At 42.4% G+C, this 27,027-nt stretch overlaps 1 pseudogene; it reads left to right on the top strand.

Moving 5' to 3' along the window:
• The first annotated feature begins 532 nt into the window (after positions 1-532).
• LOC129324329 (uncharacterized protein K02A2.6-like) lies at positions 533-25,660 on the top strand (annotated as a pseudogene).
• Positions 25,661-27,027: the final 1,367 nt, after the last annotated feature.

Below are 27,027 nucleotides of genomic sequence, written 5' to 3'. Positions count from 1 at the left end.
TTGGACCATGCAACTACACCTCTTAGAGAAAAAAGACCTTGATTTTAAGGCAGCAGTGGACATTGCTTTGGTCATAGAAATGGCAGCCCGCTGAGCCCAGGAGTTACAGAAGAATGGAAAGGAGGATACAGACGGCCTGCATTGAGTGGCTGCACATGGCTCCAAACTTTTGCCAAAATCACGGCTTCACTTCCCAGCTAGGGGCCAGCACCAGGAAGCTACTACACCAAACTCTACAGAGCACTGTTTCCGTTGTGGTGCCCTACATAACCCTGACCATTGTAAGTTTTGGAACACAATTTGATGGCACTGCCATTGCAGAGGGCATTTGGCACATTGCTGCACCACTCAGCTGTGGCCCCATAGCCTACCTAGGTGACAGAATTTTCAACAGAGGACAGCCAACCTTGTGGAACTATGCCAAGAGGAAGGTGAGGAAGACAATGATGGAATTTATGCTGTGTATACCTTGGGGACTGGTCGCTCACCACCAATACGGGTCCAAATAACCATTGCAAGTCGTACTCTGGACATGGAAATGGACACTGGGGCAGCATTCTCCATAATTGGGCAGGATGCCTTTGCTAGCTTATGGGCGCCAGCCACTCCACCACCTTTACAACCAGCTGGAGTGAGGCTCCAAACATATACAGGAGAGGCTATTCCACTGGCTGGCCCAGTGCTTCTGCCAGTGACGTACAAGGGACAGCATAAGGATTTGTTTTTGTTGGTGGTGCAAGGTAGAGGCCCAACTTTGATGGGACGGAATTGGCTTCAGGAACTGAAACTGGATTGGCAGAATATTTTGTTGCTTCGGTCACATTCAGGGGAAGATATTTTGGAACAGGATAAAGACATTTTTACTCCAGAGCTGGGAACCCTGACTGGGATGGCAGCAAAGATTCATGTGGACCCAAATGCACAGCCTCATTTTTTCAGGCCCCACTGTGTGCCATATACTTTGCATAGTAAGGTGGACACAGAACTCCAACATCTACAGAAAGAAGGTATCCTGGAACCTGTCCAGTTTTCTCACTGGGCCATCCCAATTGTGCCAGTGGTTGAGGCAGATAGATCTGTGAGAATTTGTGGGGATTATAAAGTCACTGTCAACAAGGTTGCTAGGCTGGATCCCTATCCACTACCTCGCATTGAAGATTTATTTGCATCCTTGGCTGGGGGGACTGTGTTTTCCAAGCTTGATCTCAGTCATGCTTATGAGCAGCTACTTCTCAATGATGAATCCAAAGAACTGCTAATGATCAACACTCATCGAGGGCTATTTAGGTACACTCGCCTACCTTTCGGCATTTCCTCTGCTCCTGGGATTTTTCTTTTTTTTATATATAATATTTTTTATTTTTAGCATCTAAAACAGTAAACTACAAGAAACTACAATAGTACAAGGGGAGGGAAAAAAGGAAAAAAGAGAAGGGGAAGGGGGGTGGAAAAAAGGGGAAGGCAGCATACAAACACTAAACACTACACTTCAATGCTTTCCCTTCATACTGCCATAATTAAAAATTAAAGCTTAATAAAGTAATGATGGAATGGTTGATCTTACAAAATACAAATTACAGTTCAAATTAAATCTCCCCCCCCCCCCCGGGCCTCGGACACAGTTCTCTCTGAGCAGCTACAGCCGCAGCGCTCATTGCCTCCCCCCTCCCTTCAGGCTTCGAATCTTCTTCTTTTTGCTTGGTGTCTTGCCCAAATTCTTGATTTTTGTCCACAAAATCCCTTAGCTGATCTTCCGAATCTTGTAAGCTTGATCTTTATAACTAAACCAGATTCCTTCCGGAAATAGCCATTTGTACTTTATGTCACGTTCCCTCAAGAGAGCTGCCAGCCTTTTATACTTAAGTCTTCTCTTCCGAACTAAAAATGGAACGTCCTTCAGTATCTTGACCTTATTTTCCAGAAAGTCCAAGTCCACATTATATGAGTTATATAGGATATTGTCCCGGACCCTCCTAGATGAAAACTCAATAACAATCTCGCGAGGCAGCTGCCGCTTCATTGCATATTTTGAAGAAGCCCGACGGACTCCCAAAATGGCGCTTTTAACTTCTTCTTTAGTTGCCCTCGCGGGTGTCGCTAAAAGTTCCGAGGCAAGATCCCTTAAATCCTCGTTTTCCTCCTCTTTAACATTCTGGAGACGCAAAATGGTCTGTGTTCGCTCCACTTGCAGCCCAATCAGCTGGTTTTCCACCAACTTTAGCTCCTTGTTCGTTGCTCTCATAAGTGACGCATTTTCCCGAGCAGACTTCTCTGCCCCCCCCGCTACTTCCTTCATGGCTTTCACATCACTCTCAATTAAGCCCACCCTTTGATCTGTTTCATTCAGCTTGTCAACAAAGGGTTTTATGGCTTCGATGACCGATCTTTTCACCAATTCCTCGAGCGACTCCCCTCTTCCCTGCAGGGCAGCCGAAACTGACTTGCCCAGAGAAGGACTCTGCTTTTTCGCTGCCATTTTAGGGGGGGGGACCGCCAATCTTCCGAGACTCTGTGAGGGGAAAAAAAATCTGAATCTTCTTAACTTCAGATCCCACCACTCCTCCACATGCGCTTGTAGTAACAGAAGGGATTCGCTTACTTACAGGCTTCCGCCTAGTCCTGTTCTTTGCCGTTTTCCATGGCCCGGCAGCACGCAGGGTGCCGCGTACGTCTGCCAGCCTCCATAGGGACAACCGGGCAATTGACCCCCTGCCTCGATTTGCCAGAGGGCTCTTCCCGCCGCGTCCCGGACCCAGACTCCCTCCCTGGGAGTCCTGGGGGCTAACCTTTGCAGATCAGCCGCCCGGTCAGGCTGCTCGGCCGCTTCCTCTCGGACCTGCCGAGAGGAGCGTCTGACATGGCCGCGAAAACAAAACCGAAATCTGCTCCTGGGATTTTTCAAAGGGCCGTGGAGGGCCGTGTTACAGGGGATTCCCAATGTTTTGGTTTATTTGGATGATATACTGATCTCTGGGGTAGATCAGGAAGCCCATTTAGATACACTGCAAAGGCTCAGAAACGTGGGACTTAAGAAGTAAGTGTTCTTTTATGGTCTCCTCTGTACAGTACTTGGGACATATTATCGATGCAGAAGGCCTCCACCCAGTCAGTGATAAGGTACAGGCTATTGCAGAGGCCCCCAAACCAACATCTGTTTCAGAGCTGAAAGCATTTTGGGGCCTTTTAAACTATTATCATGGATTTTTGCCCAACTTGTCCACAGTACTGGCCCTGTTGCATGAGTTGTTAAAGAAGAATGTTCCACGGAAGTGGGCAAGGGCTCAAGATATAGCATTTCAAACGTCAAAGACTTTGTTACAATCCTCCAGAGTTATAACACATTTTGACCCTAGATTACCCATCGTGTTGGCTTGTGATGCCTCCCAGTATGCGGTGGGAGCAGTTTTGTTCCATGTATACCCAGATGGCACAGAGAGACTGATTGGATTTGCATCTCGCACCATGTCTCCAGCAGAAAAAATTATTCTCAGCTCAACAAAGAGGCTTTAGGAGTGGTTTTTGGAGTCAAAAAGTTCTACCACTATTTGTATGGCCGGGCGTTCACCATCCTTACAGACCATAAACCATTACTCACACTTATGGGTGAACACAAACCAATCCCTGCCATGGCCTCCAGCAGGATGCAGTGGTGGGCTCTAACCTTATTGGGCTACAAGTATCAGATTTGATTTTGGCAGGGTGGACAACATTCTAATGCTGATGCATGCAGTAGGCTTCCCTTACCTTATTTCCCAGCACTGGTACCAGACCCAGGAGATCTGATCCTGCTTGTGGATTTGCTCAGTAGATCCTCTGCCTGTGACAGCAGAGCGTGTCAGCCTTGAAACCCATAGAGATGTGCAGTTGGCACCTATTGTGGATTGGGTGCAGCATGGGTGGCCTACCCACGTCCAGAAGGAGTTTTTGCAGATATTTTTTCAAAGATGATGGGAATTAGGATTTCATGCTGGATGCCTCATGTGGGGGAGCAGGGTGGTAGTTCCCCATAAACTTAGAGGACAAGTTTTGAACCAACTTAAAGACACACACCCTGGTATTTCCAGGATGAAACAAGTGGCCCGTGGGTTGGTTTGGTGGCCCGGCCTGGATCAGGACATTGAGCATTTGGTGGGATCCTGTGCTCAGTGTCAGGACAGTTGTCCAGTGCTCCCAGCTGCACCAATCCACCCTTGGGAATGGCCAACTCAACCCTGGGCTAGATTACATGTTGACTTTGCAGGCCCAATTAGGGGCAAAATACTGATGGTAGTGGTGGACACTCATACTAAATGGTTGGAGGTACAAGTAATGTATTCCATCACGGCTGAGGCCACAGTGGGACAGCTGAGGCAAATATTTGCCACTTTTGGTTTGCTGGAAATCTTGGCCACTGACAATGCCCCGACTTTCACAGGGGCCACATTCAGGGAGTTTATGGAACGCAATGGCATTCGACATATCCACACTGCCCCCTATCATCCCTCTTCTAATGGGTTGGCAGAATGGGCAGTGCAGTCAGTGAAATTGGGATTATGACACATGGGACAGCTACCTTTAGAAACTCAGCTAGCCAGATTCCTCTGGCGGTACCGAATAACTCCCCACACCACAACTGGGGTCTCCCCTGCAGAGCTTATGTTTGGTTGGTCCTTCTACTCACATTTAGATTTTTTGCGGCTGACAGTAGGTACTAAAGTGTGTCAGGGCCAAGCGGCTATGCATCATGGATGGCCCCCTCAACCTCTTCCCTGTGCTTTTCAGCTGGGGGACCATGTCTGGGTATTGGCTTTTGGGAGTGGGAGATGATGGGAGTCAGGAGTGATAAAGGGGCAAACAGGGCCAGTATCTTTTCAGGTAGAGCTGTCTTCAGGACAGATAATTAAAAGACACCTGGATCAGATCCGCATGATGTCATCACAGCATCAGGAACACCAGGGGATGGCAGTAGCAATGCAAGATGGGCCAACATTGAGGGGCAGTGGGGAGGTCTCAGATGTAACAGGGGAAGGGGATAATTCCACCACATGGGATTATCAACAATCACCAGCCGTTGCAGAAGAGCCTCAAACATCAAGAGTGACTGAGGCTCAGCCCCTCCAAGGTGATAGAGGTCAAGAACTGCCACAGACGACCTCTGAGATGACTGGGCCCAGGAGTTCTGGAAGATTATGAAGAAAACCAGACAGATTAACATTCTAAATTGAGTCTTAAAGGAAGAGGGGTGTTATATCTTGGCAAGTTGTGAATCTGGTGATGTTCCCATATTGGACTGTTTTCCCCTATTGAACTGTTTAGTATTTCCCCCCTGATCCCTTTAGGCTGAAAAGCCTGTGTAGTAGTTTAGTTTTTATTTTCACTTCTTGTTGTAGGCTGTTTGTTCTCTACCAAGCAGAGGCCAGGGAAGGCCCTGCTTTTGTTAAATAAATCTTTCAAACCTTTAGACATGGTGTGCTGATGCTACCTTTCTACAATTAAGTGTGCCATTTTCTATATTGTGGTCTCAAGCTACACATTATTATCAAAATTCTGGCAATTGTATGAAAATAGAGATTATTTTTAAAAACTAAATAATTTGTATAGATGCAACAGAGATTGACTGTTTTCTATAAGAACTGGCTCCTGATTTCAGCATAGGATATTATACACAGAAGAATATGGGATAGAAGCCTTTAATTCTTTTGAATAATACTAGGTAGAACCAGCTGAGAATCTGTGTCAAATTACAAAGGGAGAAAGAGAAGCAGCTATGAACTCCTGCCCCCACAGTGTAAAACAACTAAGCTCCAGATTTAGTTGAATCAGAGTAACTTCTTGTTCACCTTAGACAGCCAACATAATATAGTGGCTAGAGTGTTAGACTGACTGGGACACCTTATGTTTGAACCTCCACTCTGCCATGGAAGCTTGCTTGGTGACCGGATCGACAGCCACCCACACTGCCTTTTGCCTGCCCTGCAGGACAGGGGGCACGTGGCAAGCCAGCCACCCCCTGTCGTGTGGGGCAGGCAAATGGCATGGGTGGCCTCTCAGCTACTTGTTCTGCTGCCGCCAGCTCCGCAGCATGCCGGGATAGCCAGCTTGCCACGGGGCGGCACACACCACCCTGCATGATGATGTCACAGAAGTGACGTCAGTGCTGGGTGCGCACATGTGAGTGGCCAGTCTTTGGTTGCCCTGGGCACCAGCCCTGGCCAATCTCACACACTCGGCCTAATCTACCTCACAGAGTTGATGTGAGGATAAAATGAAGAAGAGGAGAATGATGGAGGCTGCTTTGGGTCTCCATTAAGGAGAAAGATGGTGTATAAATTACATTAAATAAATAGAATTCTGAACCTCAGCAGTTCAGTACTATAATGTATCCAGAAGTTTATGGGAAGGCCCACAGGCTGCTTTTAAATGCCCTGTGAATACCCATGATGTTTTTATATGTGCTGCCAATGCTGCTGTACACAATGTTACATTACACAATGTTATATTAGCAGCGTTGGTGTCTCTGCCACCACATCAAGGTGAGGGCACCAGATCCTCCTTCCCATTCAGTAGGACCCAGTGGCAAATTGAGAGCACTTAAAATCACTTAAGGGGCAAATTGACAAACTTTTACTCCAATATGATACAGAAACAGAACAAGTTAAAATGGGTATGTTGAAATGGACCCAGAATTTTGGAGAAGAGATAATATTTCAAAAATGGGAAAATGTATAGATGAAAGAAATTCACTGCAAGTCAAGTCAAGCATTAAGAGAAAATGGGTATAAGATGTTTTACCATGGTATATTACCCCAATATATATTGAAAAAATGGATAAGAAATAGATAGGGATGTGTTGGAAATGCAAAGAAGCATTTGGTATTTTTTAACATATGTGGTAGACATGTAAAAAAATGGAAATATATACATGCTGAGATTTAGAAGATTTTAAAAATGAATTTTGCAATGAAACCTGAAACTATGCTGTTGGGAATTTTGCCAGATAATGTCAAAAGAATATTGTTTGAATTGCTTATATATGTAAATAAACACTGATTAAAGAATATGAAAATAAATGGGAAATGTACTATTCCTATCACAGATAGAGATGGGAAATAATTGACACAGATTAATTCTGTTAAGGGTTCTGATTTACATCGGTTAAAGAAATGTTGTTTTACGTTTCTGATACAGTGTATAGATATATATGGTACTTAATTTGATCAATATAACATAACCAGCATTAACAATTTTATGATATAATATCCTATATATAATCAGTTGTAAGATAAGTTTATTATCATATCTTTTGGAAATATTTTAAAAAGTACTGTTTATTTTTGCTGAACCAGCAATCATAAAATATACATTAGAAGTGGGTACGAACCGGAAAAATTGCAAACTGTATGGTTCATGGTTCATCGCTGTTCAGGAACTGCAAACCATAAACTTTCACGAATGTGCCCCAGTTCGCAAGAATGAAAGAGGAGAAGGCTGCAAGGTGCTTTGTATTTCCACTGGGAAGAAAGGCAAGCCATAAATGAAGCAAATCAGGGTGCCATGGCACCTGCGGACACTTTTTTTGGTGCCTGTCTAGTATTTTTAGAAAGTAGACAGAGCTGAGAGGAACTGTTGCCCAGCAGAGCTTCTGATTGATCATTTAAAAAAAAATTGCTTCAGAAGCAGCTGCTTCCACAGAACAAGGATATTCACTGTATGAATGCTGTGTGTATGCAAGAAAGTGCATTTAAACAATATGTTCATTTTAAATAAGCATCCTGTTAGATAGAGCTTCTGTGTAAAATATTGAAGAGTTATTGCTAAAGTACTGCATGACCTCATTCCCTCACATTTTTTGGTTGGTTCTGCCTCCTACAGTCGCTGTTTTGTGGTTGGGCCCACCATCCTGTATTAGAATTCTTAAAGTGCCCAAAGGCTCAAAATGTTGGGGACCCCTGAAGTAAGTGAATAAATAAATAAATTTATTAGCTTACTATTAGAAAGCAGTTCTCTTTGTTTAAAATGAACAAGCATCATAGAAAGAAGTGTCTTTAAGAATGCCCAGAAGTATTTGCCAATACTACAGAGTGCCCTACATATCTAGGCTTAGTAAGCAGAGCTTCCATGTCAGCATGGAATCAGACTTGACCAATGGTGGGAATAATGGAAAAAATAAGCCAAGAATACACACAGAAATCTCTAGTTCAACTTGTTAAAGCAACTTCTGTAACACTGAACCAAATCTAGGAAACCAAATTGTAACTAGTCCCTCCCACCAAAAAGTTTGTGTGTTCTGTTTCATACCTTCCAGCAGCAGGCAAACACTGGGCTTGCATTGCAGGGCAGTGGCTTGTTTTCCTGAATATCATTATCCAATCAGATCCCAAGGGGAGAGGACCTTATGCTATTACTTAACTCTGTTAAGAGAGAATGAGACCAATGCGCATGAGTTCATCTCCCCACCCTCCACCCCATAGCTACCCAGGAAATGGCATTTTCTCCCTCCCTGCCAATCAGGTCCTCACAAGGGGGGACTCCCTCCCCTCCTATCAGCTTTTGAAACATTTGGAAAGGAGACTTCAGTCATAAGCTGCAATTCAAAAGTCACTTCCCTATGAGTAAGCACTACTGAATAACATGGGCCTCATATCTGACTAGACCTGTTTAGGATTGCTTCCATAGTCTTTCAGGGATCTTTCTTCTTCTCAGTCAAATGGCAACACGTACCTACTTCCCCCTTTCAAAAACATCCTGTAAGAGTTTCCCAGGGTGTGGAATGCTAATGGAGGGAGGCTTCACTGTATCCTAAGGAGGTTCTTTTGCATATGGATGACTCAGCCCAAACCCACCTTCCTGAGTAGCTATAAATTACCTGCCAACATCTCCACACTGTGACACTGAGAGATCTCTGTCTTTTGGTGCTACACCTCTGAAGATGCCAGTCACAGCTGCTGGCGAAACGTCAGGAACTACAATGCCAAGACCACAGCTATACAGCCCGGAAAAGCCACAACAACCATCTATTAAAAATCTGTTTAGAGTCTTTTATGAATGGCTTATATGTAGAGATAGGCACAAACCAGAAAAAAAGAAGAACCATGTGGTTCGCGGTTCGTCATGTTTCACAAACCATGAACTTTCACGAACCTGCCCCGGTTCATGAACTGGTTCATTTTGGTTCATGAAAATGTCACTTCCGGGTTAGCAGAAGGTCTGCAGAAAGCTCAACCTCTGTTGCCTAGGAAATTGATTGATTGGCATCAGGCTGTCTGCAATGACAAACCAAAAAACGAACCAAATGAACCAAGCAAAAGTTCATGGCAGTTAGTCAGAAATGGGCTCTGATGAACTACTGGTTCACAAACCATGAACCAGCCTGGTTCGTGACAAACTTTGGTTCATATTTTGGTTCATGCCCATCTCTACTTATATGGCAAATGAAATGGCAACTGAAGGTTTCCAAGGGGACATTCAAATGGGAAAAAAATATTCACTGTTTTAAAATGGAAACTTCCACTTGAAATGAAGTGATCTGTAGTGTCTACTGTAATCCCTTTCCCTGCCAAAGCAGGACGGGGGTGGGGTGGGGGGGTTAAAGAAGCACTACTCTTCAGGATAGAACTCTACGTCTCCCAAAATAGTAATTTGGGCGTATTTTTTAAAAAATTGATCTAATGGGATATCAGTGTGGTCCTCCTAATTCACCATCCCTTTGCTGAAAATTAGTGAAATGTTTAGCAAACCAAAGAAATGCACAGCAGAGATGTCTGTGTCTTGCCATTTCACTTCACTATACTCTGGCTAAATTAAGTGGCCTGTCCCAAAGCAAGTAGCTGAAATGACACAGCTTGACTTTAATGCCTTCCAAGGGAGGTCTAATTTTCTAATATCTATGAGCAGGTGATTATATTGAGTACCAGATGGATTTTGTTGCCTTTAGGTATCATTTCCCCATATTGCTCATTTTGAATAAAGATGGTTTAAAAAAATTAAATAAGACACTTTCCACCCTGGATTGCTTAGTTACAGAGAATCCCCATATGTTCATTACCAGGAGCAGAAAATCTTTCAGCACCATCAACATGTGATCTCTTTAATGTCAATTTGGCCTTGCTGAAGGTCTTTTTGTTTTGTGTAAGTCTCGTGTAATAACCTATAATCTCAATTGTCTCCTGTTGAGTGAACTAATAAGTATCTATATGAGTTTCATCTTTTAACAGCAGGCATCAAATGGGATCAGAAGTTCTTAAGCCCAGAGGTTGAGTGGTTTGATCAGAAATGTTGAAGGTCTGTGTGATTTACAAGAGGCTTAAAATGGCAGGGTTTTGTTTTACTTTGTTGATGTAAAGAACAGCAATAATAGTACTGCCAAACAAGGAGCATTTTGGAACACCAGCTTTTAAAATGATAAGACCTATGTGTCCTAAGCAGCCTTAATATAATGAAACCAGTAACACTAGCTTGTAAATATCTGTAAAAGTTCAGAAGTTTGTTTGTTTTAAGAAAGACTAATTCTCAGATTTAAGCCTATCTAGAAATTAAAGTTGTTTCCTGGGAATTAGTCCCATTGAATAAAATGGTACAACCATGAGTAGGCCTGCTTAAGATTGCTCTCAAAGCTGCTTTTATCATTCTTCCTTTTTCTTGAGTATAGGCAAGCTAGCTGTTCTCAGGGCCAAACTAGATGTGACATTTGCCATGAGCTGGGGTGGAGTTATTAGAAATGGATATATTTCATTTGGTAGCAGAGTTACCCACTCTGATGTACTTTCCTCAATATGTAGTAAGTAATCTTCAGGCAATTAAACTGTAAAAAAGAAAGAACATACAATTTAGTGAAGCAGATTCCATTCATGACAATATCTTGGATTAGAAAGAAAGTCCTAGTTTAAGGAATTATTTTACCTACCACCACAGCCCTCTTGCATGGCATCGAGGCTGGATATTGCTGTGTGGATGAGGCATTTATGGCAGAAGCTCTGAAAAGCCACTGGCCCCAAACTTACTGGGTCCAGCATTAGTGGGCTGCAGGCTTCCTTACCTGTCAGCTCCCCTGTGCAGCTCCCACAGCTGTGAGGGGAGCCCTGAGGTTTAAATTCCCAGCTGGCCAATTAGATCGGGCCAGCTGGGCAAAGGAAAAAGGGACTCAGTTCCCAAACCTGAGAGGCAAAGTTTCCTCTCAGGTCCACCCTCCAACTATTTAGGGAGGAGCCAGCTAGGGCGTTCGGAAGTTGGGCACTGAACAGCAATCCCCCCCCATGCACCTCCTTTTCATAGCTGATAGCTATAGGTTTAGTTGGCAGAGTTTTACATTTAGGGTAGTGTAAGCTGTTTCAAAAAAGAGGGGTTTGGGCTTGGTAACATTTTGTTTTTCTATGCACAATCTTGGAGTGTAATTGGGTTTCAATCTGTTTAAATATAAGGTTATGTGTGGGGTTGTTACTGTAATGTTACCTTTGTCCCAACTTTTGGCTGGTGGTTTTGGTGTTGGGCATGGATCCACTTTTGGAGGGAAACAAGGCCTGTGTGCACAGTTTCCTCAGAGATAGGGATTCCCATAAAGGATCTTGCACCCGGCATGGCAGTGGAAAGCCCAGCTTGAGGGTTGCCAGAGTATGCCTGCTTCCAAGTGACAGGGGAACCACATAGAGGCTACCGCCCATTGTGGATCCCACTAACTGTCATTCCACGGTTCCCCTTTCAGCAGGTGGACTGAAGGGGTGAGGAGGTCATTGGCTGGCAGATGGGTCAGCTGATGCAGGGATTCACACACCCTACACAGAGCCAGTCTCCTATCACTGTAACCAATAAAGTTGTGGCCTTTTTTCTCTACACAATGTTTCATGTGCATTTGTTGCTTGCCCAAGCACCCTCAGCCAAGCACCCTCAGAAGAAGAAACTCCCAAAGGAAACAGAGAGAGGCAAGGAGTCAGGAGGTGTTCTCACCTTAGACAAGAGGAAGCAGCTTATTATCAAAGGAGTTATACATAAACACAGAGAGACATGTAGTGTCCCCCAATGTCCAAGGCATGTTGAATTGCTTGTTGGAACAGCGGTTCCCCATCCCTACTGACAGACAGATTTTACACTGGGTAACTAATGTACCCAAGTATTCTAGTGCCAAATTTAGCTTGACAGCATAGTGCAAGGAGGGGCTTATGTTTTCCCAAGCTGAAACAGCTACTACAGTCCATGGAACCTCTCAGTGGGACAAATAAAGCCCTCCTTCACCATTTTGGCTTGGGAAAACAGTGTGGGAGGGAAGGTGAAGCCTTTCCTCTCCCTGTGCCATGTTTCTGAGCCCAATAGGGTCTCAGAGCTCTTGGAAATGTTAGTTCCCTGATGTAACATCTGTCTACAAGTTGGATTGGGGAAACTCAATCAAACTCACAGCAGATGTCACATCTACTTTGGCCCTCAGTGCTTACAAATAGAGATGGGCACGAACAGCAATACGAACTAAAAAAACCCACAAACAGCCCAATCTGCTGTTTGTGAACAAGCTGTTTGTGAGGCCCCATTCTAAACAAACAGGTGGTCATTGCAAGCCTCATTCATTGCTGTTCATCAAGCCAGACAGTCTGGCATCTGCAATCAATTCCCTTGGCAACTTAGGCAGGGATTGTCTGAACTCTGTCTGAATTCCTGCTGCTGCCCTGGAAACCCCAATTTAAGCCCAATTTAGCTTCATGGGCAGGTCTTCCTTCCAAGCATGGACTGGAGCTCCAAATTTGTTACAAGAGGAAAAGATCAGTGGGGAGAGGGGCTCCCAGCTCTGGCTTTCAGGGAGAGACAGCTGCTGTTAGAGAGACAGGGTGAGTGCATTGGAGCTTGAATTTTCTTTGTGTGTGGTGGGATAGGGATCTACCCCTTCAGGTTCCAGGGCTACTGCCAGGCTCTGGGGCCAAGCTATTATTTATTATTGGTACCTTTCTTGCTGCCTGCTCAGGTAGGGTTTCTGGGAGTGGTGCGGTAAGGATCTTGATGGCTGGAGGAGAGCCTGCTGGCCCCCTTGAACAACAAACAACGAACATGTTCATGAACAGGATCATGTTTGTCAATGTTTGTTGTTCATTATTCATGAATGGCAATGAACAACAAACACCATGTTCATTTTTTTTCTGTTCGTGCCCATGTCTACTCACGAATACTTAAAAACATTATTCAGTTTATATTTCAAGGAGGCTTCTAACTTTGCTATTTATCACTAGCAATCCACACATATGTTGCCTGATGGCTACCCCATACCACCAAAATTGTACTGGTTCTCTACACATTTGCATCATACCTAAGATATAAGTAAGCAGCAGTAATGTCAGCTGGCCATATCAGATTGTCATTATTATTTTCCTAGTAAGATAAATGTATTACACGACATTTACTGATATTACCTTTTCCCCTCAGTCCATTATAGGAGGGAGATGGACAGGCCTGCATTAATGTCTTGACTAAGTTTGTGAATAGGAGTTTATTTTTTATCTGTCATCTTCTAAGCAATCAGTCTAAGCAATGCTGAAGAGCATCAGAACATCCATATCTCCTTTGCTCCTTTTTAATCTGACAAGTTATTTTTTTCTGTCTACTTGCTTTGGGCCTCTATAGAGATAATCTAAGACATTTTGGTGTCTGAGGAAGAAAATTCACAAAGCAGCTATGTAGTGGTAAAAATATAATAATTGACATTTTGTTGTCTTTTAATGGTGCTTCAAAATCTGTTACCTGAGGCTGGCTGTCTCATTCTGTTTAACAATAGGGCCAAACTTGTGTCACTATACTGAGTTTGTAGACCTTGGGTGCCTTCCCCCTTTTCTGCATAGCCTTCCACAAGTTCTATGTTCCCTTGACAATGTTATGTAAAGGTAATCACCATATTTATCTACAGTTCATTTAGCTCTTAGTTCTTTCATACTGCACTACTGCAAAACTCAATGCTGTGTGAGGTAAGAGCTTGGAAATGGAAAACAAGATTGACGTCTCTGCAGGAGGGAGCCAAATAGAACCAGCTTGTCTAAAGAAGTGTCTGCTACATAGGGGTAGCATACATTTTCCTGAATAACTAGGGAGTCTCCTGAGTATGTGTAAGCAACTTCCTTGTCTACAGGTTGGTCCCTTTTGCTGTCTTCATGATAGTCCCTGAACCATGAAGTTAGATGTTAGGGGGAATGATTTTGCTCTTTTTTTAAACACTGAAAGCATTTAACTAATTGAAATTAAAGTATGGTAACAAGGGGCTTTAGAATCTTTCTCTTGAAACATAGAGGGGGGAAAAGAATGACATTTTCTCTCGGGTTTTATCCTAAATAAAATCACCATGCCTGAAATGGATTCCTATTTGTACCTAGTGCTGTTGCTGTTGTTCTAAAGGCTAACTTTATAGATGATTGCATTTATTTTCTCCTTTTCATTATCTATTGACTTTGGAGGGGGGGGGGGGTTATTGTACAGTGAAAGACAAAGTGTGGCTTACTGGTCAAGGCACTTAAGTTTATACCAAGAATCTTGCTTGTTCCCACAAGCTAACAAATAGCCAGTCAGAAAAAGCTGCTTTGACAAGAAACATTTTAAGTCTGCTCCTAATTTCCTTCATTTGTCTAATAATTTCAATAAATATTATGCATGCTAAGATGTTGAAACTCTGGAAAACACAACACCCACCATAGCTTTTTAGGTGATATGAGGCCAGGAGAAGATATAGTGTCATTCTTTCCAGAAATATGTGATAAGCAGTGGTCATCTTGAAGCCTTCTGAAATATCTGTTCACAGGAAACATTTATACATAAGATCAGTACACAGCACAATAGCACACTTCCTTGGCTCATAAAATATTAAGTGTCATGTTTCGAAGGGTACTTAAATGTTTAAAGCAGCTGTTTGTTGATTTATACATTGCAAACAACTTTTAGTATCAATCTTCCAGTGGTGGTCAGAACTTGCCATCTCCTTTTTCTTGACCTGTAGAGTTTAATTGACTGTGGTCTGCTCTGCTTACCAGCCATCTGGCTTATTTTCATTAAATTATTTTGTAGTTCTGTCAAGTAGTATCAAACAACAGCCTTGAATTTCCAGCCCCCAAAAACATTATCATTATGGCCATCTCATCTCTGATGAGATAAAGCAACAAATGTTTCTGTAATGAGCTATTTGAGGTTTCTCCCTCCCTGTCATCCCCATCCAGTTACCCATCATCCTACCAGCTTCCAAAGACAGTTATCCACAGGCAGACAAGGGGATTGCACCACCTTGTTCCTTCTCCTACCCTGGAAGTGACAGCAACACCTCCTCCCCCTCCAGCTGTCTCACCTTATGCTTTCTCCTCAGCCCTTATAGGGACCTGTTTTTAAATGGTTCCCCTTTGCCACTTCCCTGGGTTTCCAGCCAATCCCCACTCAGTCTCCTGAGTGGCCTTGCTCCCAGTCTTATCTGATGGAAGGGCTGGGTAGACTCTGCAGTACCTCAGCCCCTCCCATTCTATCTCAGCCCAGGGCAGGGCCTTTGCTCTGCCTGTCTGGTTTCCTTCTAAATTCGTGAAGTGTTACTAATGGTTCCGTCAGTGACCTGTGCCCTGCACTTGCCCCACATGGGCTGCCAAAGACCTTCTGTGGCTAAGGTTGAGCCACCTATGCCACTGCAGGAGGAAAGTGAGTTGTCTGTGTGGCTGAGGGTTTGTTGCCAAGAGTTCAGCATGTGCATTGGCAGCTGACATTCCAATGAGGAAGGTGGCTTGTGGAGGTGTCTGCAGCCAAGGTGCTAATGGAGGAGGTGCTGCAGAACCTGGAATGGTTCTTGTGGCTGCAGGACAGGGAGGGAATGGGCAGAAAGGAGGATGGTATTGCTGGACAAACTAATAATTTTTAAAAAATTAACAGCATCATCGAGGTATATCCTTCTAAGTACATTGCCTTTAGTGGACTTCATGAATCTTGTAGATATTGTAGTTGGAATTGTCAGTTTAGGTATTCTTAAGGACTACCTTATTCTTTAGACAATGTTCTAAAGGCTGGGAGATTATATATTTCCATATAAATGAGTACTGGGGCAAAAAGAAAAGTTAGCACCATATAGCAGAAAAGGTTTCCCAGTTCTGAAACTCAGGTGTTCATACACAGAATTACATACAGACATTAATGCTAGGAAAAGCTGAAGGCAGTAGGAAAAGAGGAAGACCCAAAATGACTCAGTAAAGGAAGCCACATCCTCCAATTTGCAAGATCTGAGCTAGTTTATTAATGATAAGTCATTTTGGAGGTCTTTCATTCATAGGGTCACCATAAGTTGGAAGCAACTTGACAGCACATAACACACGCGCATATATGCATCTGCATATTACATGCAATTTACAAACAAAATTAAAAAGAGATCTCTCTATTTTTTTGCCATAAATTGCCTTTTTTCTTGTCAATGAAATGGTGCTCAAACTTTTGACCTCTCCTTGTTTTAAATCATAAAGGGTTGCCAGGAGTCAGATAAAATTGTCTCTCTGCTATAACTGTTCTGACCATCCCCAAAATTGCTGTTATTACCAACTGTTCTGTACCACATGAGGGACAAATGCAGGCTAGTGCATGAAACCAGTCTTGAAGCAGAGTCCTATGCAGAGCATCTTGGAAATCTCATTCGTAGGGACACTAAATAGTCTGACAGAGCCTCAGCATATTAACATCTTAGAGATAATGATTGGGAGACTCCTTGTATTTACCATCATTTGCATTGTAATTAAAACTTGGGGCTATTTGGGTAGAGGTGGAATATTTCAATGAAAATGTGCCAGAGTCAATAATTCACTCTCTAAAGTTTAGAAATTTTAAAAAACATTTCACTTTGAGCATCTTTGACCACAGCTTTTTTGAGGGAGAGTTAAAAAAAAAAAAGACTAGGCAACAGGATAGCACTGAAATGTGCAAAAGAAAAGCTTCACTGCAAAGTCTTGAAGCTTAAAAACCTAGCAAATGGCACAATCTAAGCAGGTAAAAAAAACAGGGAGGATTGTCTTTGACTCACAACCAAAGTTGAAATGTAAGGCGGTGTTGAAAGCTTCTGTTATTTTTTTTTAGAAAAAGAGTTGAACTATTGTTCTGCTTAATGAATGGAAAATGTTATTTTTTCATTCCCTCAAAATCCTATCTTATCCAGGGTATAAAACTAAGAGTTCATAGGAATTTGAGGATTTTCTAACAGAGGGGACGTCTCTCATAGTTTTCAGCAACTCAGAAACTCCCAGGGAAGAAGAGAAGCCTAATATGATTCATTTATAATTCTAACCTTGTTTCAAACTGCGGCAAAATCTTCCTTCAAGGTTTTGATTAGATTCTGCACTTCACAAACGTCTTGCAAACCTCTTCACATCTACAGCTTCATCATCTAATTTAGTTGTAAATGAAAAGGGGGGGGGGAAGGATCAAACATCCTCAGCTATACTTCAGCTCTTCTTACTGTTTATCTTATTAATCAGAAGTTTGTCACATGTAAGTGATCATTCAGGAATGCAAACTTGGTCTTTTAATTTCACACTATTGCATAATATCAGCAGTCTTCTGCTTTTGCTTGGTCTTTTAATCAATTGCTAAGCAGAATTGTAAGAGAGGATAACTATGAACACATATGAAAAACTAATAAACAAATAACACAAACCCTGAGATTTTTATGTTACAATGAATACAATGAATTTATGTATAATTGGAAGCTACTAAAATAGAAATTTGGCAGTCATGTTTTTCATATAAATCCACTTCTGCAATTTCAGATTTCTCATCAGTTTTTAATGCCTGTTTTCTCCTTTTTTCTATCTGCCTTTGTTGTCATGTCTTTGAAACCATTCCCTTTTATAAAGAATGTAAGACCACCTCCTCCTCCCTACTCGTTTGAAGCCAGCTGGGTGACCTTGGGTCAGTCACAGCTTCTAGGAGCTCTCTCAGACCCCCCCCCCACCTCACAGGGTGTTTTGTTGTGGGGATAATAATAACATACTTTGTAAACTGCTTTGAGTGGGCATTAAGTTGTCCTGAAGGGTGGTGTATAAATCAAATGCTCTTACTATTACTGTTTTGTTTCTGTCCAGAATCTTCTCTTTTATGCTCCTAGAAATCTTTGCTCTTCTTAATTTGGCCATTCTATCACATATGTAACAAACCAATCAGCTTTTTAATCAGAATGTAGCACTATTGTACAACCTGTCATTATTTGTTTCCTTCAAAAGTTCTTTTAAATTATTTACATTTTAAATTAATATCAAAACTCTGTTTTCTAGATAACAGAACTGCTCTCTAATCTGTTAGCCAGAAAATGCCATAATTATCATACAGCATAAAGAAATTACAGTTTTTCAGAATGAGAATAAGCCTAAATTATTCCTGGGTTTGGCCACTTCTGCTTCCTCCTTCTCCTCAGTCACATGGAGCTGTGACTAAAGACTTCCTGGTCTTCTTCAGTTCAATTGCAATTTATTATCAGGATGCTTGAATACCTGCTAGTTCAACTCATGTTCAGTTCTCCAGTTTCAATAAGCAGGTCACAAATTGCCAAATAATCCATTGACATTTTTGTGCCTGTGCAATGCTTTGTGAGGGTAGGGGGATTTGAAGCTGAATTTGTTTCTGTCAGAAGCTGAATTTGCTTCTGAGGAAACTTAGATGGGTTTTAGGCTTGCAGCATTGTTGTATTTTTGTGCCTGTGCAATGTTTCGTGAGAGCAGGGGGATCAGAAGCTGAATTTGCTTCTGAGGAAACGGAGATGGGTCCTAGGCTTGCAGCATTGTTGTACACCTGCAAGGGGAAACAAAACAGAATTTCCTAAGGAGGACCTCAGAAGCTGCCTCCCTGCTAATCTCCTAGTCATCTAAAAAACAGCTTTCTGAAAGCAAGGCTGATGCAAATCTATTCTCAGATGCACAAATTGTTGCACATGCCCTGAATCTGCTCATAATCTGGTCATGGCAGACATGTGCACAAACAGAAAAAAAACCCCAAACATGGTGTTCATTGTTCATTGCTATCCACAAACAACGAACAACAAACATTGACTAACATGACCTGTTCACAAACATGTTCATTGTTCATTGTTCATGGGGGCCAGCAGGCTCTCCTCCAGCCATCAAGATCCCTACTGCACCACTCCCAGAAACCTGACCTGAGCAGGCAGCAGGAAAGATACCAGTAATAAATAATAGCTTGTCCCAGAGCCTGGCAGCAGCCCGGGAGGTAGATCACAATCCTACCACACACAAAGAAAAATCAAGCTCCAATGCAATCTCTCTATCTCTCTCTCAAAATGCCAACAGCAACTGTCTTTCCCTCACTGTCTGCTAAATGGGAGCTGGGAGCCCCCCTCCCCCCTGCTCTTTGCTTCCTTGTAACAAATTTGGAGCTCCACACTTGAAAGGAAGACCTGCCTATTGAGCTAAATTGGGCTTAGATTGGTATTTCCAGGGCAACAGCAGGAGTTCAGACAGAGTTCAGGCAGTCCCTGCCTCCGGTTGCCAAGGGAATTGATTGCAGGTGCCAGACTGTCTGGCTTGATGAACAGCAACAAAGGAGGCTTGCAACAACCACCTGTTTGTTTAGAATGGGGACTCACAAACAGCTTGTTTGCAAGCAGCCAAACAGGCTGTTCATGGGCTTTTTTGCATTCATAATGCTTTTCGTGCCCATCTCTAGTCATGAGCATTAGAACCATACATTCAGCTGTCAAATATGGCTGCTGTGCATTCTTGTCATTCCTAATTTACAATAGATTAACCTGACACTTAAAACTATTGCAGTTTTTTGTTGTTTTTTAACTAAGACTAGAAACCAGGATAAAAACAAACTGTAATTTGTGTCAAGGCTTGCTGCAGCTGCCACTGGTCAGGGAGCCAGGATGCCTGGCCCTAACATCAAAGGGGTGTCAGGGATACTGCAGGACCCTGCTCTGTGGAAGGAAGGGCAGTATACCTCACCCAGACTCCCTCTCAGTCTACTTGCTGACCTGCTTGACCTGATCCAGTCCTCCTCCTTGATCTCCTCCATCATCCACTTACCTCCTCTCACTTCAACATCACTCCTACTCAACCCACCACACCCTGTGGGTGGACTTCCCTTTTATCCCTTCAACCTTGCCATGCTCCACCTGCCAACCACACCCTCCTGCTGCCTTCTAACCATGGACCTTGCTGGCCTAGGCATCTGCACCTGTGCTTGTTTGGCTGGAAGCACTGGGCTGGTCCACCTGTGCCTCATTGACTGGCTGTCCAGCCTCTCTGACTGAGCTGATGGCTGAAGGCAGGCACAGCTGAGCCTCCTAGGCTGGCTGCCCCTCTTCTCCCACGGAATGCCTCAGGCAGCTCCACCTGGAGTTGCTTAGCTGCTGACATCCCCTGGGTTAGGTTATTGCTTTCAAGCTGGGCTGCAGGCTGGGGCATGGCTCTGAACTGCTAAAACTGCTTCTCCTCTCTGGCTGGTAAGGCTTCAGTTTGGCCAGTGGCTGGCTGTGTGTCTCCACTGTTTTTGTCCTTTCTGTCTGTTCTGGTCCCCTCTGGGCTGCCCCCACTCTCCTTGCCTGGCCCCCTGGACTCCCACTGGAGGGTGGGGCTATCTGGCCTCCACATGCCCCTTCTAGTCCTCTGAGTCCTTGGGTGTTTCTTCCCTTCCTTCTGTGGCTGGCTGGTTCTGGCTGTCTGCTGGGCCACTGTCTCCTGGGGGTCTCCCATCCTCCTCTCCAGGTAAGACCGGGGGCTGGGCTGTGGACCCTGGACATTTGTTAAAATAGCACAATTTGGATTTTTCCAGCCCAGTATTGAGCTTCATAGGTTTAGAGAGAAGTTTTACCTCAGGGTAGGGGAAGGTCAACCCAAGATTGAGATGTGGATTTGTGACATGCCTCAGGCCTTTATTCCCTATGGGGAAAAATATCTGGCAGCTACCTGGGGCTGTTGGGCAGCATTTTTCAAGCATACTCCACCAAATTTACTAGGGACCTACTTCTGCCTGTCCTCTAAAGACACACCAGGTTTCAGGAAGATTCAACCCCAGGGATCAATTCTATGGGCAACCAAAGAAGATGGATAGCCTCTAGATAGATTTTTCCATAGAAAACAATGGGTGAATTTTACCAAAAGTACCAAATTAATTCAGTAAAAAATTGAAATACCTGTTTTTTATTTGGAATACTCGGATTTCACCGAATCAGCCAAACTTGATATATTAATCCAAATTCCAAACTGAACTGCGCACCTCTAATGGATACAGCACCTTCATATTTACCAGCTAAATAAATTTTATTTAGGGCTAGTGTGCTTTCTATTGCTCTCCTTGTATGTTCTTGACCTGTAAGGTGATATGTCATGAAGAATACATATATGTATACCATAAAGCTGCCATATACTGAATCAGACCATTAGTTGATCAAAGTCAGTAATGTCTTCTCTGACTGGTAGTGACTCTTGAAAGTGTCATGCAGACATCTTCTGCATAACATACTGGTGGTGGTGGGAAGTGCTGTCAAGTCATTGCAAACGTATGGCAATCCCAGGTGGGGTTTTCAAACAGAGATGGTTTGTCATTGCCTGCCTCTGCAACCCTATTCTTCATTGGAGGTCTCCCATCCAATTACTAACCAAGTCTTAGCTCCTGAGATCTGACAAGATCAGACACATCTGAGCTACCCAGGTCAGGGCAAGCTATTATATACTGTGCAACATAATCTTGGTATGTTATAAATGATACAAAGCAGTAGCAAAAATAGCAGAAATAGCAGCTGTAGGATGAGAACTTTTATTTAAACATTTGTAACAGTAATCCTGCACACACTGATGTGGAAATAAGTCCCAGTGGGACTGTTTTTCGAGTAAATAGGCACAGGATTGACCTGCCTGGAAAACAAAGGCTCCTGTCTTAGGAAAAACAGCAAGGTTAGAACAACACTGATTTGGATGGTGGAGAATTACTAATGAAGCCATACAACCATCTGCAGATACAATGAGTAATTATTATGAAAATGGAAAGACATGATACAGGAAGTGATTTAAAAATGAATTATTTTAGAGTAAGCAAATCAGGTGCCATATTCATTCTAGAGGGGTCATAATCAACTCCACTGAAAGCAACCAAAGTAAAACTGATGATTATTATTTCAAGACATCAATGACTTCATGAGCCAAGTAAGATTTGGGAAAGTTTTAGACATTCAGGTGTAAATGTCCCAAGTTCTCTGAGAACAGGGTGGGAAAACATAATGAGGGGTACAGTACTCCATAGTTGAACTCCCTTAAATGACAGACTATGTTCTCCATAGAAAATAGTGATCCACTCTACCAAAAGGGGGGGGGGATGAGGACATCCTCTGACATCACAGGAATCTATTGGTTTGTGTTTTGTGCCAATAGAACTAAGAGCCAAGCTACAAGTGATGCCTTACACAGGTTGGGCACTTGTCAGCTTCCCTCAAGTTTTGATGGGGAATGTAGGCGTCCTGGTTTTACAGCTTGGCTCTCCATTACAACTGCAAGAGCAGGACACCTACATTTCCCATCAAAACTTGAGGGAAGCTGACAAGTGTCCAACCTGTGTCAGGCGTAGCTTGTAGCTTGGCTCTAAGGCTGAAATCTTGCACCCTAAGAATCAAAGTAGGCCTAAATAAAGACAGAGAGCAGGAAAGCATTGAGGGAGGAGGTAAACAGAAATTAACAGCACTCTGGCCTGATCAATACTGAGCTTCATCCTAGCAACTTTTGAGACTAAATTTCACACTGAGAGATCCAGTCAAAGATCTTTGATTTAGCCCTTACTTGGAAATATGTTATATTTTATTCAGTGGGATTTCTGAATAAACATGTGCAAAGTCAGTCTATGCATCTGCAATTCATAACATAGGAGTAGGTATGATTTGACCCATTGAGACTCTGAGTAAACGTGCATAGGGCTGGACTATAAATTACTGAGATCCAAATACAATACCGTACTAAATGTAGCTCTGCAGTCACAATGAAACTTATCTGAAAAATATTCATTGTCTTCTCAAACTGTTTTTCTAATTCTTCGAACTCTGCAGATGTTTTCCATGAGTGGGGTCAAGCAAAATTCATTTACATTTTGCCTAAAATGAAACTTCATTGCAACAATTACTTCAGTTGTGAGCATGTGAACTTTCTTAGCAGTTATGAATAATAATAGAGAAATGATTCCAATTGGCTTTCTAGCAGTGCAATCCTATGCACAGTTAACTGCATAGAATTACTCTGCAATGTTGTCAAGATAATCCCCCCCTCCAACACACACACACAATCTTCATATTGGTCAGTATAAATATGATTCTTTTAATTAAATATCTCTGCAGTAATTCTATACCAATTGGAAGCTATTTCTTATTGAGGTTTGCAAATGGCACACAAATCTTTGTCTACATGCTTGACAAAAGCAGGCCATATTTCTTTTTCTGCTAAGCCAAATACTATGACAACACCTGGATAGGCAAAGTTGAAAAAATGTTTGTTAGTTTTGCATTTGTTCAGGCTGTTAGACTGTAATAGATGGGTATTAATTGGAAGTATATAGGACAGCTCGCATCACTTTTTCCGGTAGGGAAGGAAACATCAAAAGCCATCAAGATTCACGGCTGAGAAAAGACATGAATCAAATGTGATGAGGTGTGACTTCAAACATAGTGTCACTTCTGTGAATTCATCATTTACAAGAATGTGAGGGGAATGGAACGTAGTATGTTTGTTAATATAAAAAAATATTTTCAATCAGTGACTTAGAACCTGGAGGAGGGGAAGGGGACTGAAGGGTGGGTGAGATGATTGGCTGTCACTATAAAAAGGAAAGTAATTACCAGTTCAAAGGCACCTGTAAAAACATTGACAATTCTAATCAAGGACAATCATCTTGATTTCATAATATAAGATTCATGGCAGTGTTGATGTTGCAGTATAGCTTTCTGAAATAAAAATCTTTGAGCAAGCTTTTTTAAAAAAAAAATCCAGAGGGGCAACATCAGGAAGAATTTAGAAGAGTATTGACGCAGGAGTGAGTTTTATTTAGGAAAGTTAGTCATACACAAAATGCACTGATTTACAGTGAAACCTAGTTTAAATATATATTTACTGTCCTGGTATTTGTAGATAAAGGAATTGATGACGTAGCAGGGCTGTTTAGGACTGCTACCTGAAACCTTGGATAGCTACTGCAGGTCAAAGTGGGCAATATTTGAATATATAAACCAATGGTCTAACTAGTAAGTATAAGATAGCTTCATATAACATATGAAAACCAAGAATCTTTGGAAGAGTAGGGTGGGAGGGGAAGTGGTTTCAACCCTTCATGCTGTTGCCAATCTTTCCATAAAAGATCTATGGGCTAGAAATAAAATCTGAATGCACAAACTACACTGAAAAATGCCTTTGGGAACTTTTCATTTAAATTTGACATTTTTCAGTTTGTTTTGTGTCAGATTACATGGAAGAGGTGAATTTCAACATGATGAAAAAGTGCCACTGCTTTCTGATGCTTGATTGACCCTTGCTTCTATCTGTCTGAATAAAGTTCTTGTCATTTTACCCAGATCTCTAATATGCAATTTAGCATGACGATTTCTATTTATTTTATTTGGTTTCCCACTTTAAGTTCATAATACCTTATTATAGATAGGTTGATATAATGCCCTTTAAAGAGATCAATTATTTAGTAAAGCATCTTAGTAATTTAAACTGCAATCACTTTGCTTGAAATTGGCACTGATGGAATTCGAATGCTGGTTCCTGACCAGAATTAATTCATTACTTCTCAGAGTAAGAGCTTTAAAAAAAAATCAAATGTACTTATTTACATAAATAATAGGATAAACAAAAGATTATCCTGTATAAAACTTTCTGAGATTTATTTAAACACATTGCTTTCTTATCTCAGCCTGCAATTATATTTTGAGATAGTACTGAGAAATCTTGTTTAGATGAGTACAGCATAATTTGGCTACATTCCGCCATTGTTTTGTGATCTTAGAACTAATTTATACAGCATCACAAGTGTACTGTTATGTGAATCATTTCCAGATGACTTAAACCTCACTTGCATAGCAAAATTTAAGCAAGCCCAGCTTCAATTATCTGAGTAATTACTCTGTTTGGGCCTATTCTAATAATTTAGGATTTATATCTGTTATTACCAACAGACTCTTTAGCATTTTATTTACTAACTATATCCATCTATGAATTCTACTTTGACTCTGCAACAATAGATACATATTCCTGGCTGTTGCTATAGACCCACTTCCATGCCCATCTAACTGAAATTTGTAAGTGAATGACTGCTAGAGTACAATTGTATCTTCCTTGCTTGGTTTTGATTTCTGTATACTTGAGTCCTGTCTAGTATGCAGTAAACTTTATGGCTTAGTTATTAAACTAGTTTTCCACTGGTGTAAGGCAATTCTGCCTATTCACTGATATATATGTAACCGTAGCAAACCATGAGGTTCATAGAACAGTCCAGCGAGAAGTATAATTAAAACAAATTATCTTAACAATCATATTCTACTCATTCTGCAGAATGTTAATTTCTTGTGTTTTGTGAATAGAAAGACAAAGAAAATCCACCAGGGGAAAAGCACTTATTGGACAAGATCCCCATTAGATCCCCATTAAATAATGTTGGATATTTCAGTGAAACTGAAGATATTCTACTTATAACCAATGAGCACTGGGCTAAAACTAGTCTATGATGTTGCTTCATTAAATCACTAGCATTATGGCAGGGCTGCAGTTCAGAACATAAGGTCAAATCACTATTAAACCAGAATATTTTCCAAATCCAAAATACACCACCTCTCCTTTACAAGTAACTGAGACTTATACAAAAGTTGCTGGGATGTCCATTAAAAGAGGGACATCATTGCTAGATAGCAAAACAAGATACAATTATTTAATTTCAACATAGATTTAATAACTATATCTATGACTGTTTTTCAATAACTTATCCTCATTCAATACTTGGGATTTATATGTCAAGCTATTCCTGTTTATTGTTTTAAGTATTGCTTTCTGTTATGTTTTGAAAATACCTTGGGAAATGTTCTCCCCCCTGCCCCCCGCTTAGGCCTTCACACCCCACAGGTGGCATAAAGCCACCACATCCTTGCTGCACATCCTCCAAATGGTTGTTACCCCCATTCTCTCAGAGGTAAGCAAATGCAGCCCTGATTTGCAGATGAGTGCCACCATTACAATACAACCTCTGTCCAAGCTCCTTGCATAAACTGATGGGGAGCCTTGGACTAAATGCAACCCAGGACCCAAGCTTCTTGCATACACCTGGCAAGGAAGCCTTGGGCCCAAAACAACAACAAACCTCCTGCACTACAGGCAGGGAATCATGTGCCCCCAGGCACCCAGGCTGTGGGCCTAAACAAAACAATCTCCAAGCTTCTTGTACACACCTGGTTGGAAAGTCCTGAAACATACAAACCCAGGTCCTGCAACTGCAAAGAAGCCACTGGGTGCTGGACCTGCCACAAAAACCACTCAAACATTAAGCAATTTATCAACTCCATAGTCATCTCTGGCCCCCAACGACCGCACCTAAAGAAAAAAACCACAACCGTTAACACCGTAAAATCAGGCAACAACTGAACTGAACCAGCCTACTTGTTCATTGCGGCGGAGGCCCCTTGCCCACTTGGGAAGACCCAGCCCCATCCAGCCCATGCCTTTTGCCTTGTCCTGCAAACTTACACGCTGTAAAGGCATGGGGACCTGTAAAACTGGGCATGCATGACGGAACTTGCATGGCAAACCCCTTGAGATGCAAACTGCCAGCAGAGCATACGAGCCATGCCAACCTGATCCCCAGGAGGGTGAGTGGCCATTGGCAAGGAGGACCTTTGAACCAAGCAGCTGCTATCAGAGTGATATCCTGCATTGGGCCTAGCCAGGGACATCACTTGCAGCCAAAGCGGCTGGTGAACTTGGTCCCAAGGCAAGGTAGGTGTAAGGGCAGCATGCATGTAGAACTCTTTGTCATATTGCAGCCAAGCTGCACCAGCAAAGTCCGAATACCCTCTGTATATGATATCCATATACTGGAAAAGGG

Source organism: Eublepharis macularius, chromosome 1 (assembly GCF_028583425.1).
Source record: "Eublepharis macularius isolate TG4126 chromosome 1, MPM_Emac_v1.0, whole genome shotgun sequence".
Classification (NCBI taxonomy): Eukaryota; Metazoa; Chordata; class Lepidosauria; order Squamata; family Eublepharidae; genus Eublepharis; species Eublepharis macularius.
The sequence above is the reverse complement of the archived record's forward strand: the minus strand, read 5'-3'. Positions and strand labels throughout refer to the sequence as shown.